This window comes from Belonocnema kinseyi, chromosome 2 (assembly GCF_010883055.1).
Source record: "Belonocnema kinseyi isolate 2016_QV_RU_SX_M_011 chromosome 2, B_treatae_v1, whole genome shotgun sequence".
In the NCBI taxonomy this organism is placed as follows: Eukaryota; Metazoa; Arthropoda; class Insecta; order Hymenoptera; family Cynipidae; genus Belonocnema; species Belonocnema kinseyi.
In genome coordinates, this window is record NC_046658.1 from 164509727 (window position 1) to 164526781 (window position 17055).

Consider the following 17055-nt stretch of genomic DNA (forward strand, 5'->3'; position numbering starts at 1 on the left):
AACACACGCTACGATTTTGGGCTTTAACCCTTAACGTCAAAAATCAACCCCTTTCTGCCACGTAGATACAATTTTTTTCAAATAACTTTTTTTAGAATTTTACGATTGAAATAGAGTCACTGAATTTTGGTTTCCTTAAAAACACACGCTACCATTTTTGGGCTTCAACCCTTAACGTCAAAAATCATCCCCTCTCTACCACGTAGATACAACTTTGTCAAAAAATAAATTTTTGTAGAATTTTTGAATCGAAATAAAGTCTCTGATTTTTGGTTTCCGTAAAAACACACGCTATCATTTTTGGGCTTCAACCCTTAACGTCAAAAATCATCCCCTCTCTACCACGTAGATACCACTTTGTCAAAAAATAAATTATTCTAGAATTTGTCAATGGAAATAAAGTCTCTGACTTTGGGCTCCTCAAAATACCCCGCTACGATTTTAGGCTCTAACCCTTAACGTCAAAAATCAACCCCTTTCTGCCAAGTAGATACAATTTTTTTCAAATAACTTTTTTAGAATCTTACGATTGAAATAGAGTCACTGAATTTTGGTTTCCTTAAAAACACACGCTACGATTTTGGGCTTTAACCCTTAACGTCAAAAATCAACCCCTTTCTGCCACGTAGATACAATTTTTTTCAAATAACTTTTTTTAGAATTTTATGATTGAAATAGAGTCACTGAATTTTGGTTTTCTTAAAAACACACGCTACCATTTTTGGGCTTCAACCCTTAACGTCAAAAATCATCCCCTCTCTACCACGTAGATACAACTTTGTCAAAAAATAAATTTTTCTAAAATTTTCAAATAGAAATAGAGTCTCTGATTTTTGGGTGTACTCAAAAATACCCTCTACGATTTTTGGGCTTCAATCTTTAACGTAAAAAATCAACCCCTTTCTGCCGCGTAGATACAATTTTTTTCAAATAACTTTTTTTAGAATTTTACGATTGAAATAGAGTCACTGAATTTTGGTTTCCTTAAAAACACAAGCTACGATTTGTGGGCTTCTACCCTTAACGTCAAAAATCATCCCCTCTCTACCACGTAGATACAACTTTGTCAAAAAATAAATTTTTGTAGAATTTTTGAATCGAAATAAAGTCTCTGATTTTTGGTTTCCGTAAAAACACACGCTATCATTTTTGGGCTTCAACCCTTAACGTAAAAAATCATCCCCTCTCTACCACGTAGATACAACTTTGTCAAAAAATAAATTATTCTAGAATTTTTCAATGGAAATAAAGTCTCTGACTTTGGGCTCCTCAAAAATGCCCTCTACGATTTTTGTGCTTTAACCCCCAACGTCAAAATTCAATACACGTAGATAAAACTTTGTCAAAAAATAAATTTTTGTAGAATTTTTCAATAGAAATGAAGTCTCTTTTCGAGAAGCCTAAAAATCAGAGTCTCTATTTCCATTGAATAATTCTAGAAAAATTTATTCTTTTACAAAGTTGTATCTACGTGGTAGAGAGGGGTTGATTTTTGACGCTAACGGTTAAAGCCCAAAAATCGTAGTGTGTGTTTTCCAGGAGCCCAAAAGGCAGAGACTCTATTTCCATTAAACAATTCTGCAAAAATTTATTTGTAGACAAAGTTGTAGTTACGTGGTAGAGAGGGGTTGATTTTTGACGTTTAGGGTTGAAGCCCAAAAATCGTAGCATGTATTTTCAAGGAGCCCAAAAATCAGAGACCCTATTTCCATTGAATAATTCTAGAAAAATTAATTCTTTTACAAAGTTGTATCTATGTGGTAAAGAGTGGTAGATTTTTGACGTTAAGGGTTGAAGCCGAAAAATCGTAGCTTGTATTTCCGAGGAGCCCAAAAATCAGACAGTCCATTACCATTAAACAATTCTAAAAAAATTTATTTGTGGACAAAGTTGTATTTACGTGGTAGAGAGGTGTTGATTTTTGACGTTTAGGGTTTAAGCTAAAAAGTAATAGCAGTTATTTTTAAGGAGACCAACAATCAGAGACTCTATTCCAGCTCTAAAATTTAATAAAAGTTATTTTTTGACGATTTCATAATGGCGTGTTACATAGGGGTTAATTTTTTGCTGTAAGGGTTGGAGCCCAAAAATCGAAGTGAGTATTTTCTGGGAGCCCAAAAAAACACAAAAATATCCCGTTAAGAAATTACTGCAAGTTTTCAATTTTTTAAGGGGGGTGATTTTGGAAGTTAAGGGTTGTTTTGGGGAAATTTTTTTGCGGATTTCAAGAGCCCAAAAAAGCCCAAAATTCTGGTGTAATTGAATTTTTATTATACAATGATTTAAAGAAGTGGAGGTGCTGGATTAATGTAAGCTGGCACCTCAGCAACAAAATTGATGATTTGAAAAAAGTAAAGAAGACCAAAAATTTTAATTATTTTTATTATTTGTTTATTATTTATTTATTATTTGGTTTCTAATGTTGGTTCTGATATCACACCAACTAGCCAAAATAATTATTATGATTATCGATAATTCTTTTGACGTCATTAACTGAATGAATCAATTCCTAAAAATGTAAATTAATCATAAAAAGAATCACAATTGGATCGCATAATTTCGTACGAAATAGATAAAAATAATCTGAAAGGAAAAAAAATACAATGTTTTACAGTTAAGTTAATATTTTTTTTTTACTTTGAGAAACTCAAGAAATGGTATTACTGAATAGTCTATATATTTCAATTTTATATTTGCCATTAGCACAGATTTATTGTATAGCTAGGTGCAATTTCGTAAGCCAGATAAATTTCAATCTGAGATAAGAATACTTATGATAATGATTATAAAAATAATAATCGAAAATGTTAAAGCCTCAGGAAAACAATCTTGCTGCCTACAAATCATGAGATGGCGACTACGCTGTTTAGCAGGTTGTTGATTAAAGCATTAATAAGTTTTCCCTACACTTTGAGAAAATGATAACGATTTATAAATTCGTTTCAATTCTTTGATGGCCATTCATAATATGGAGGAAATCCTAATAGCCAACATAATCCTGGTTCTCCCTCGAATAGCAGACAACATAATCCCCTCAAGCTCATCTCACCCTTCCATTCCGCGTCGCGTTAAATCTCGAAAGAACAAACTCTGGAGTCCTATCTTTCGGTTCCATTGCATTATCTTACCAAAAACTAACTGTACCTTTATTGTTCAAACTCATTTTAATTAATCCTTGATAACTCTTTGCAGAATTAAGTTTACAGTCAAATGGCGATTGGTCTAGCACTCCGCGCCCTGGACGTGTGCGTCCTTCTTCTTATAGTAGTGCACCCCAGCCACCTGACGAGCCTCATCTTCGTTTCGGGTACAGGCCTCCTCCTGGCACGCCGCCTGATGGTCCAGTACTTGGATATGCACTAGGACAACTTGGATATGTTCGGCTTATTCCCCGCACAAATCCAAACTGAAGATTTGAACGTCGAAAATACCTTTTCTCTGCTGATATACCAGTTCGGATGCTATTAGAACGTAGCAGCTATGTTCTTGCGCCAAATCTAGAACATATTGTATTATCAATACCCAATGGTGACATTTTTGCAATATTAGACTATAGTAGGCTTTTTCGAGGAATATATAGGACTAATGGACAGTATACAAGAGTAAAAATAAATGAGATGAACAGCGCAATTTATGATATGAGCACAAATGAATTGAGGGAATGTCCAGAAGGTATTTATCGCCAAATGTTCCCACATCGCACGGTCTGCAAGATAAAAATATCTTTATCTCGAACGATGTGAGAAAGAAAGAGAGAAACGAAAGAAAAGAGCTTTGACTTTGTGCAAGAAAACTAAAAGATCTTGGAAAGTAATAACAAATGAGAGGTAACTGTATATCACTAGAGGGTAATAATTATTTTCTGAACCAGGAACATTAAATAATAAAGACCCTGGAAGATGATGAGAACGTCAGTACACGCAGTATTGAGTCTACATGCTTACGTACACTTACTTAAAACGTACGCCTACTTAACATCTTGCTACAGTTCTCCTATGACATTAAGGTATTTCTGGGTTTTGGACAAATTCAGAACGCTACATTTGTCTCACAAAATTAAGAAGGCGTTTAAGACTGCTTTTTTGGGTCGCCTCAGTCTGATTCTGGTGTTTGGTCTGAGTGCGAAAACATCACAAAGGCAATTAACACTTCTGTCATTCTTCTCCTGACATTGGATGCTTTAACACACTTTGCCCATATTTCTCTGCCAAAAAAGAAGGGTGCATAACACCTCTGTTTATTTTGTATGTCCATTTTAATCGTATTTTTAACTGCGGAAACTCTGCTTTCGCTTTTAGTTGCATAAAGCTATCTACCTCTGGAAGATGTGGGGGTTCTGGATGATCACAGGGTTAAAGAACATCAATGTCCCCTGCTTGATCTTGCAACACGGCTCCCTATGACTTATGTTCATTGCCCTCATTTTTTCGCACCAAATCAACCAGTTTTTGAATCTCTCTTAATCGGTTTTCTGTAATGTATAGATTATTCCTGATGTTCTTCACTTTAGTCATGAGATTTTTTAATGCGCCTTTATCTGTATCAAGATACTTTGCAGCAATTATCGTTCTTAACACCCCGACGATCCTAAAAAAAATAAAAAATTAAAAGGAATTAAAAAAGTAATATGTGTATTAGGAACTTAAATCGTTATCTCGTGTATTATACGCGTCAAGCTGATAATAAAAAAGTTGATTATTGTATAAGGTTATATATTATTTAATCTCAATCTATTTCCAAAATTTGAGAAGTTTAATAAGATATGATATTGTAAATTGCGAATAAAAGAAAGAGGACGAAAATCTGTGTTTTGTTTCTTCAAATGTGTTATTAAGGTGCACCACACATATGGACCTATAAATCAACTGGACGGAGCACACTTAAGCGAGCGGGTTTATTTGGTACCTCGGGAGGAGTGAAGTTATCCCCACTCTCCCTTATTTTCGTTTTGCCAGACCCTGTAGATTTGTGCTCCGTCCCTAGAGACCCCCCTCTTTGTGCCAGGTCCAGGTCTCTCCTGGCATTTACCGCCAATCAAGATTCGTTGCAGACTGTATACCATTAATTAACTTGAAATGCATGTAAACTAAAATATGATATCTTTTGTCGAAAACGAGATTTTCCGAAAATGCAAAATAATTAAAATATATATTCGCGTGCATAGAACGAGAGTAGTTCTTTGAATTGAAAACAAATATAATTTATATTAGACGGTTGCGTCGCCACGGCACCCCGCCAGCAGTCCTGTTGCTTCAAAACCGCGCCGCCGCTGAATTGCATTAAGGACCTTAGGTGTGGCAACGCATCGACGCAGCGCGCCGACGCAATCTCAGGCGTACTCAAATGGAAGCGTATTTCTTCCCGCCGAATGATCCGGTGGTTTTTGATTGGTTATGGAAGTTATGGCGACCAATTAGGAGTTGAAATAAATGGATTTTAATAAATTCCTTATAATGGAAATTGATCTTTTGATCCTCCATACTTTTATTTTTACAAGCTTTATGTCAGCGAAAATACTCAACTAGACCATCACGCCACCCCGCCGCCGTCATCCATCAAGATTGAACAAACTGCCGCCGCCGGTCAAAAGTCTGTCGCCGCAACCCTCTGATTTATAAAAAAAGTAATGTCTGCCAATTGTGCTTCAAACTTACACTAATGAAAAGTGCATCAAAGTAATTCAATTAATAAAATTGAAATTGAAAATTGAAATTGACCTTAGCTCTAATGTATTCATTATCTACATTTATTAACTAAACAGGGATTAATTTCATTTTTCATGCGTAAGCTCAAAGAATTTGTTATAAAAATTAAATAAACGGAAACAAACACGAAGATATATTTTTTTCTAATTTATTTTTATTTTATATTATCTGGAGAAACTCAAATAATTTCATTTCTGGATTGTAAAGATATTCTTATTTAATATTTGTCATCAGTTAAGATATATTGTAATATGGAATTAACATTCGGTAAGCCACCGAAAATTTTAAAAAAAGATAAGAATAATTATAAGAATGACACGACTAATTGGATTAACACCTCAAAAGGACAATCTTAAGGCCTATAATCTGTGAGATAACGAGTACACCGTAAACTAAATTATGCCTTAAAGAATTATTCAGTTTTTTCTATACATTGCGAAAATGATGATCGTTTATACTTCTGTTTTCACATTGGCGACTATCCTTACTACAATTGGTGAATCTAATAATATAAAGTGTTTACAATTTTCAATATATTCAATATTTTCGATTGTTAGAAAATTTATACCAATGTTAGAACCAGCAAACGCTTCGACCTAAAGCGGCAAGAGATTCACCTTATTTAGATTTAATATTGATATAAAGTTTATTCGCATTTTATTATATTTTTCTATGGCAACCCTTTGTATTCTTTGTGTTTTAACAGCAATTATTTTTCGAAGGCTTCTACGTGCAATCTACATTCTCGAGTTTATTATAATTCCAGACATACATGTACGATCAACTAACTAGGCATATGATTAACTTCAAAACTCAACGTGATAAATTATTTTTATTCATGAATATCGTTTACCCAAAAAAGCATAAGCAACATTTCATCTCACTAAATTTTTGACAGAGTTTCATATTTTCAAGTACTAATTTGTGTATGCGTTGAAAAAAGTTATCTATTTTTTCTCGCAGATTTAAGTTCACAGTCAAGAAGAGATTGGCCGCATGCACCTCGCGCGGTCCGCTGGCCAGATCCTCCTTCTTCTCGTATTGCTCAGTCTCCAGAGGAACCACATTTTCGTGCCAGGTCTAGGTCTGCTCCTGGCAGCGATGCTATTGCTGAGGAGCCGCCACTTCGTGTCCAGTCTACGTCTCCTCCTGACAGGCTACCTAATGATATTGTGCTTGGGTATTCACTTGGACAACTTGGATATGTTCGGCTTATTCCCCGCAATAATCCAACCCGAAGATTCGAATTCCGAAGATACATTTTCCCTGCCGAAAAACCGATTCAATTGCGAGTGGGAAATAGTAGATATGTGCCCGTGCCCACCCGAGAACATATTGTATTATCAGCAACAAATGGTGACGTTTTTGCAATATTAGATGATAGAGGGATCCTGCGTGCCTTCTATAGAAGAGGTAGAACTCACCTGAGAGTAAAAATAAACATGCGGAACGGCGCAGTTGATAATATGACTGAATATGAAAAGAGGGAAGTTCCAGTAGGCAATGCTTACCCAGTTTTTCCAAATAATTTTGAAGAAGTGGTTGAAAATAAAGATTCACTACAGACAGTGTACCACTAGTTAAGTTCAAAGAAGTCGAAGCTAGCCTCAAGGTTCTATTCTATCTTTGTTAATGCATACGGATAATTCATCACCAACGGGACACTTTGCTGTCCATGAATTATATTAATAAAACTACTGGTTGTATTATTGTAAAATCTTGTGAAGGTCTTCATTTTAGTATGTAAACCAGCTTAACATTTTCAATGTCATATACAAATAATTCATATAATAATGATAAACGTTGTGGAAATAAATGTACTAATCTCATAAGGACAATATTGACTACAATAATTTGTAAGATAGCGACTACTTCACGACCGTGTACTCTGATGAGTTAGTTTCACCGTTAACCAAATTATTCATTAAAATATTATTTAATTTTTCCGCATCTTTGAAAAAATGTGGCTGATTTATACTTTCTTGTTTTTTTTGCGTCGCCATCCTTAATTCTATTGGTGAATACAATAGTATAATATGTATATCTTGCATTTGTAATATATTTAAATAAAATTGATTTCACTTTTTGCAGAATTGAGTCCACAGTCAGGAATAAATTGGCCTGATAATCCTGGCTCTGGTAGCTGGCAACTTCCTTCTATTTAAATACCGCAGTCCCTGCCGAGCCTTCTTCACGTGCCAAGTCCACGTCTCCTCCTGGCAGGTCGCCTCCTGATCTAGTACTTGGATATGCTCTTGGATAACTTGGATATGTTCGGCTTATTCCCAGCTCCAATCAGTACCGGCAATTCGAATTTCGAAAAAACATTTTTCCTGTCGATAAACCAATTCAAATGTTAGTAGAAAATGGTAGATATGTCCCGGTGCCAAACCAAGAACATATTGTATTGTCGACATCTAATGGTGACGTTTTTACAATACTGGATTGTACTGGGATTCTTCGTGGGTTGTATAAGACAGGTAGGGCTCACTCGAGAATCAAAATAAATGTGATAAGCGGTGCAGTTTTAGATATGACCGCGAATGAAATGAAGGAAGTTCGAGTAGGCAACAGTAATTTAATCTTCCCATATAATTTCAGCGAAGTTGTGGCAAAACACGATTCAATGCAGATTGTGTATTATCAGAAAACTGAAAAAGTGTAAAATGAATTATGATATTGTTTTTAATCCAAATTCGAATCGAAATGTATGTGAATAGTGATTACATTAAAAAAGTAATTTATTAACGTTATGAAGGTTTCTTTCCATCTTGTTCCATGTCCGCTAGGGTAATCCAAAATTTTTTTCTATTTTTCAAGCTTGTCCACCCTCCCAACTTTTTGCGAAGCCAACAAATAGGCGCAGATAAAAAAAGTTGTACTACAATTTTAGGTTATAGTGTCAGCCGCAAAATTTTCTATTTGCGAGGATTTTTTAATGTGTATATTTCCAAAAGATTGGAAAGCTTAAAATGAAGTACACACCTAAAATTAAAAAAAAAACGTTCGTTAGAAGAAGCTTTAAAAAAATATACTGAAAATTTTTAGGTATAATTTATGGAAAGTTGCCATATGTGCCTAATAAAATTAGCTTCAATTACAGCAAATTTCTGTCGGTTTCTGGAAATTTCCAAATTGAATCTTGGTGCATGTATCCTAAGTTACAATATAATTTATTGCAACTTAAGATGAATGAAATTTATGGCAAGTTTCTATACTTGCCGTAAATTACCTCCAAAATGACAGTAAATCATGCTTCCTTGATTTACAATGTAATGTGGGCTGCTAAAATGATCATCGCCTCTTATAAATAAAAGTCTAATTGAGGACAAATGTCACAAATAATTTGACTGAGGAATATAAAATATTTCCGTATTTCATTTATGAAAATTTAATTGGAAAGTCATCAAATAATGTTTTAATTAATTAATCACAATACGCGAAAAAATAACACCAATACTCTAAATTCCCATTTTATATTTATCATCAATTCAGTTTTATTATAAAGGTGTGCACATTTTATATGCGAATCTCGTGTAATCAAAGAAAGAATAAACGAGATTTACAATAGTTCCAATAAAAAATAAATGGTTATATCATTACAAAAAAACTGATTTGCATGTTTCTTTACCATTTGTGCAAGGATTATCCGAGAGATTGAAAAGTTAATAGATTTTCATTAATAAATATAAGAACTATTCCATTAATTTAAAAACAGAAATATTCAATTTCCTAAATACCTCGGCGCGCTGCTTTCGCTAAAGTTGAATTAGACCGTCTATATTGAAAACTCTCTACAAAACTGTTTTACTGTCTCTGATTTTGTCAAAAAATAAATTTTTCTGGAATTTTTCAATGGAAATAAAGTCTCTGACTTTGGGCTCCTCAAAAATAGCCTCTACAGTTTTGGGGCTTCAACCCTTAACGTAAAAATTCAATCTACGCAGATACAACTTTGTCAAAAAATAAATTTTTCTAGAATTTTTTAAAGGAAATAGAGTCTCTGATTTTGAGGTTCCTCGAAAATACCTGCTACGATTTTTGGACTTTAACCCTTAACGCAAAAATGATCCCCTCTCTGCCACGTAGAGACGTTTTCAAAAAAAAAAAAAAATTACTACAAATTTTACCCTTTCCTTTGACCACCGCTTCTTTATATCTAAACACTACTTTCTTAATTTGTTCATACTTTCTTTTTTCGGACGACCTTGTGTTTCCGTATATTCCATCATTGCAATTTTTGAGAAAAAAGGTCCAAAAAAGGTAAATAAATGAAACGCAGATTCTGAAAAGACCGTCTGAATCGGTCGAAGGCTCCATGCAAACTCGTTTATTCTTTCATTAAATTTTTAATACAGAATATAAAAAGGCGGCGATCGTCTATAGTGCAACGAAAACTTTAAATTTGCATATACGTACTACATAAAAAGCGCTACGTATGGGGGGAAGTGGGGTAAATAATATCTGAAAAAGCTTTAAATAATACTTAAACAGGTCTCTAACCGAGAAACCGAAAAATAACCGGGAACTCTGCGGGACAGGAAAAACCCGGGAAATGGCACCCGGGTTTGTCGAAAATTTTAGAAACATTAGGAAAAAAATTTCCAAATTTGATTCAACAGTTTTCTAATTAATAAATCTAATTTTTATATTTTTCAGCTATATCATCCACTTTTTACAATGCTTACATATTTTACTTATAAGTATTCCATTTTGGATTTTAACTTGAAAGCGTACATTTTTCATTGTCCAAAAATTTTGACATTTAGCTTTAGATACGTGTAAAATAAAAATTATAAGCGTTTGAAATCGACAATTTCAGATTAAAAACCTTTTTAGTTCACAAATTGTGAATGTAAATTATAAAGATTTTAAGATTATATTATAAAATAAGGATTAACAAGTAGATATTAATTGATATTACAAGACGAATTGAAATAAAAAATCAGAGATCTTATTGAATCTGCAAAATTCTCAAAAAGGTTACTTTTTGACAAAGTCGTATCTACGTGGTAGAGAGAGGTTGATTTTTGTCGTTGAGGGTTAGAGCCCAAGAATCGTAGTGGGTATTTTCCAGGAGCCCAAAAATAATCGACTCTATTCCTGTTATAAAATTCTCAAAAAGATTTTTTTGGACAAAGACGTACCAACGAGGTAGAAAGAGGTTGTTTTATGGCGTTAAGGGCTGGAACCTAATATCCGTAGTCGGTATCTTCCAAGAGACCAAAATTCAGAGACTTTATTTCCATTGTAAAATGCGAAAAAATGATTTTTTGACAGAGTGGTATCTACGTGGCAGAGAGGGGTCGATTTTTGGCGTTAAGGGTTGAAGCCCAAAACTAGTAGTGTGTATTTTCGAGGAGCCCAAAAATCAAAGACTCTATTGCCATTGTAAAATTCTAAAAAAAAATATTTGTTAACAAAGTCGTATGTGCGTTGTAGGGAGGGGTTGATTTTTGACGTTGAGGGTTGAAGCCCAAAAATCGTAGCGGGTATTTTCGAGGAGCAAAAAAATGAGAGACTTTATTTCCATTGAAAAATTCTACGGCAATTTATTTTTTGACAAAGTGCTATTTACGTGGTAAAGATGGGATGATTTTTGACGTTAAGGGAGGAAGCCCAAAAATCGTAGCGTGAGTTTTTAAGGAAACCAATAATCAGTGACACTATTTCAATCGTAAAATTCTAAAAAAAGTTATTTGAAAAAAATTGTATCTACGTGGCAGAAAGGGTTTGATTTTTGACGTTAATGGTTAAAGGCCAAAAATCGTAGAGAGTATTTTCGAGGACACCAAAAAATCAGAGACTCTATTTCCATTTGAAAATTCTAGAAAAATTGATTTTTTTAAAAAGATGTATTTACGTGGCAGAGAGGGGTTCTTTTTGACGTTAAGGGTTGAAGCCTAAAAATCGTAGCAAGTATTTTCGAGGAATCATAAAATAAGAGACTATTTCCTTTGAAAAATTTTAGAAAAATTTATTATCTGACAAAGTTGTATCTACGTGGGTTGATTTTTGACGTTATGGGTTGAAGCCCAAAAATCGTAGTGTGTATTTTCAAAGAGCCCAAAAATCAGAGACTCTATTCAAGCTATCAAATTCAATAAAAGTTTTTTTTTTTAATTTCATATCGGCATGTTACAAAGGGGTTAATTTTCTACTGTAAGGGTTGGAGTCCAAAAATAGAAGTGAGTATTTTCTGGGAGCCCAAAAAAGCCCAAAAATATCCCGTTAATAATTTTAGTGATTTAAAGAAGTGGAGGTGCTGGGTTAATTTCAGCTGGCACCTCCACAATAAAATTAATTTGATGAAAAAAGTAAAGGAGCCAAAAAATTTTAATTGCAGCCCAAAAAAAGCCCAAAATTCTGAGCTGTGAAATATTTAAAAATTCGATTGTGTAGGTGCTAGCTTAAAGTACCTCATAAATACTCGAAATGATATAAGGAATTTTGATATACACGACGATGATGAATTAAATTTTAAAAACTACATAATTCCAGTATGAATAAACAAAGGTTTCGAACGAAAATTTACGTTTTTATTCATTGTGAACCCCCTAAAATTTTCGTAAGCAGTATCAACATCTGACAAAATTACATGTTTTTCAGCTAAACCTAACCTTTACCATGAGACTAACAAACTTTAAAAAGCATTTTTTCAGTAACTGAGAAGATGCTTGTTTAGCTGCTTGTGTGTGACACGGAAGGTGGAAGTTGTCTTTCTGCAGTAAATAATTTACATTTCTTTAAGCTACCTGCTTTACTTTAAGGTCAGTGAATTGAATGGTCAGCAGAGGTACAGTTATTATAATTTTACACCAGTTAATGAGTTCGATATAATTATTTGTATTCTAATGTTTGTTCTCATATCACACCAACTAGCCAAAATAAATATTATGATTATCGATAATTCTTTTGACGTCATTAACTGAATGGATCAGTTCCTAAAAATGTAAATTAATCATAAAAAGAATCCAATTGGATCGCATAATTTCGTACGAAAAAGATAAAAATAATCTGAAAGAGAAAAACAAATACAATATTTTTTAGTTAAGTTTATATTTTATTTTACCTGGAAAAACTCAAGAGATGGTATTACTGAATAGTCTATATATTTCAATTTTATATTTGCCGTTAGCACAGATTTATTGTATAGTTAAGTGCAATTTCTTGAGCCACATAAAAAATTTCAAACCGAGATAAGAATAATTATGATAATGATTATAACAATAATAATCGAAATTGTTAAAACCTTAGGAAAACAATCTTGCTGTCTATAAATTATGAGATGGCGACTATGCTGTTTAGCAGATCATTCATTAAAGCATTAATCAGTTTTATCTACACTTTGAGAAAATGAGGACGATTTATACATTCATTTTCAAATCTTTGATGGCCATTCTCAGTTCCATGGGTGAATGAAATAATATATTACATCCATAATTCTATATATTTTTGAATCGTAAAGTACTTTTACTGGTTTAGACATCAGAAACTGTTGTTGGTTAAATAGGTCTAATCACTAAGATGCTTCAGTTAAAGTGCATTTTAAAGATTCAAACTCCGTACGCCAGTTCGTGACCCTAGCGCGAAGCGCACCATTTTATTTTGAAGATGGTTAAAGCTCACCACGGTATACGTAGCACAAAAAAATGCTTTACTTCTCTCACCCTTCCCTTCCGCGTCGCATTAAATCTCGAAAGAACAAACCCTGCAGTCCTATCTTTCGGTTTCATTGCATTATGTTACCAAAAACTAACTGTACCTTTATTTTTCAAACTCATTTCAATTAATCCTTGATAACCCTTTGCAGAATTAAGTTCACAGTCGAATGGCGATTGGTCTGGCACTCCGCGCCCTGGACGTGTGCGTCCTTCTTCTTCTAGTAGTGCACCCCAGCCACCTGACGAGCCTCATCTTCGTTTCGGGTACAGGCCTCCTCCTGGCACGCCGCCTGATGGTCCAGTACTTGGATATGCACTAGGACAACTTGGATATGTTCGGCTTATTCCCCGCACAAATCCAAACTGAAGATTTGAATGTCGAAGAAACCTTTTCTCTGCTGATATATAAGTTCGAATGCTATTAGAACGTAGGAGCTATGTTCTTGCGCCAAATCGAGAACATATTGTATTATCAACACCCAATGATGACATTTTTGTAATATTAGAGTATAGTAGGGTTTTTTGAGGAATGTATAGGACGAATGGTCAGTGTGCGAGAGTAAAAATAAATCTGATGAGCAGCACAATTTATGATATGAGCACAAATGAAATAAGGAAATGTCCAGTATGTATTTCTCGTCGAATCTTCCAACATCACTATATTAAAGTTGTTGAATATCAAGATTCACTACAATTTGTGTGCCATTAATCACCTCAAATAAATTAAGACTGACATATTGTGGTTTTCGTAATCTAATTTCGCACCAAATGTACGTAACTGATATATACATGATCTCATTTCACTTTGAATTTTGAATTATATCAAGGGATTTCTATAGATTTTTATTGATTTAAAATACCTCAGATATTTCGAAATGTTGCTAGAAATTTTTATCGCACGTGCGTGTTAAAGTTACTGTGGTTTGCAGAACCACTCAATATCATTAAAAAAAGTATTTATATTTTCTATGGATTCCAATAAATTTGGCCAAAAATGACTTTATGAGAAAATTCGAAATAATTGAAATATATACTAGCGCGTATAAAAGGCAAGAAGTTTTTCAGTTTACGAGGGAATATAATTTTTATTAAAGAAAAATCTGCCCATTGTGCTTTGAATTCCCACTAATATCAAAGGTATTTCAAAAGATTTTACAAGATATGAAAGATTTTTTATTACTTTGAAATATTGCAAAGTATTTTCAGGGCATTGCAAAAATGGCAAGGAATTTCAGAGGATTGAACATATGTTTAGGGATTCTAAAAAATTAATCTAAAATACGGAAATTAATATTCTTAAATAAAAATTTCAATTGTTGGTTTCAGTTGAAAACTGAACTATAAAATTTTAGTTAAGGACTGATATTATTTGTTCAAGAATTAAACTACTGGGTTAAAAGCTTATCTACTTTGTTAAAGATCCATTCATTTAAATTATTTTGTTAAAAATCTGTTTCATCAGTTAAAGATTTAGCTCTATGGTTGATAATTAAACTTTTTTTTTTAAATTAGCTTTTTTACTTGAGAAATAATTTTTTTATTTGAAAATTTAACCAATCAATTTTAACTGAAAACATGTCTATCACGCTGGAAACGATAGCGTTCGGTCTAATGCTGGAAATTAAGTAACTGTAAATCGCTAGAAGGTAATAATTATTTCCTGAACTAGGAACTTTAAATAATCAAGACCCTGGAAGATGATGAGAACCCTCTGCTGAAAACGTGGTCAGCTATGAATAATTATTTTTATTTAAGAGTCCGAATTGCAAAGCAACAACAAAAAAGCAAAATACTTTAACTAGAAAAAAGAAGAAAAAGCTAGTTGCTATTCAATTTCTGTTTCTCGGAAGAGGAGGGCGAGAGCCGTTGCTTATATAGATATATATTCCAATTGGAAACGAGTCAGGCGGCCCTTACTGCTCATATTTCAATTCACCCAAAACTAGTCCAAGGCGTTTTGAAGGCAACCCCCGACACTTAGCTGAAAGCGAGAGTTTGGTGTACTTTTAAAGTTGGTGGTAAATACAATAGTATAATATGTTTATCTTTCATTTGTAATATATTTAAATAAAAATGATTTCACTTTTTGCAGAATTGAGTTCACTGTCAGAAATAAATTGGTCCCATAATCCTGGCCATGGTAGCTGGCAACTTCCTTCTATTTGTATACCTCAGTCTCCTGCCGAGCCTTCATCACGTTCCAAGACCACGTCTCCTCCTGGCAGGTCGCTTCCTGATCTAGTACTTGGATATGATCTTTGAAAAATTGGATATGTTTGGCTTATTCCCAGCTCAAATCAGTACCGGCAATTCGAATTTCGAAGATACATTTTTCCTGTCGATAAACCAATTCAATTGTTAGTAGAAAATTGTAGATATGTCCCCGTGTCAAACCAAGAAAATATTGTATTGTCGACATCCAATGCTGTCGTTTTTGCAATACTGGATTGTACTGGGATTCTTCGTGGGTTGCATAAGACAGGTAGGGCTCACTCGAGAATCAAAATAAATGTGTTAAGCAGTGCAGTTTTAAATATGACCGTGAATGAAATGAACGAAGTTCGAGTAGGCAACAGTAATTTAATCTTCCCATATAATTTTAGCGAAGTTGTGGCAAAACACGATTTAATGCAGACTGTGTATTATCAGTGAACTGAAATGTGTAAAATGAATTATGATGTTGTTTTTAATTCAAATTCGAATGAAAATGTATGTAAATGGTTATTACATTAAAAAGGTAATCTATTAACGTTCTGACGGTTTCTTTCTATCTTTTTTCCCTGTCCGCCTAGGGTGATCCAAATTTTTTTTCTTTTTTCAATTTTTCAAGTTTGTCCTCCAATCCAACTTTTTTCAAAGCCAAAAAATATGCGCAGATAAAAAAAATTATGCCACAATTTTAGGTTATAGACTCAGTCCCAAACTTTTCTATTCAGAATTAGCCATAGAAAAAGATTAAAGATTTCCCTTTTCAAAGATTATATAAAACTGAGGGCAATATTTTTTTTCCAAAACAACAGAATTTTAAACATCCGAGGATTTTTTAAAATATTACAATGGTTTTAAGACATATCAATAGGACTTTCTTAGGACTCATATAATTCCCTTCAAAAATCGACTTTGTAGCAATAATAATAGATTGATGCTGTGACTAGAGATAAAAGCGTGAAGCGTCAATGTTAAAGATTCCATTTATATCAGAAAGAAATTTAAATATTTGAAGACCATCAGGGGCAGGGAGAAAACTGTCGTTTAACATTCGATTCATTGCTTATTGATACAATTTCCTGACATTCGAGGCTCATAGCCACGTATTCGGCCTAACATCGAAATATAGCTACATAATTTTGTTTTTGAGTCTTCCATTCCAGTCAGCAAAGCTAGCGTTGGAACAAGCAACTAGATTGTTACATCGGCCATAGTAATTCAGCTCTACTGTCGTTGTACCTTTTAAATATCTGAACACTCGTTTCACCATTTGCCATTCGTGTTCCGTCGGATTGATTTGATGCCTGCTTAGGACATTTATGGATACGTTATATCGATATACGCTCTTTATTTTGAACTTGTTTCGTGACCATTTTCGTGTTCTGAAGATGTGCATTTTTAAAACCGAATTTAATCAAAATAAGTTTTATATAATTTTCTTGTGTAATCTTCATACTGTTAGATTTACGACCGCGTTT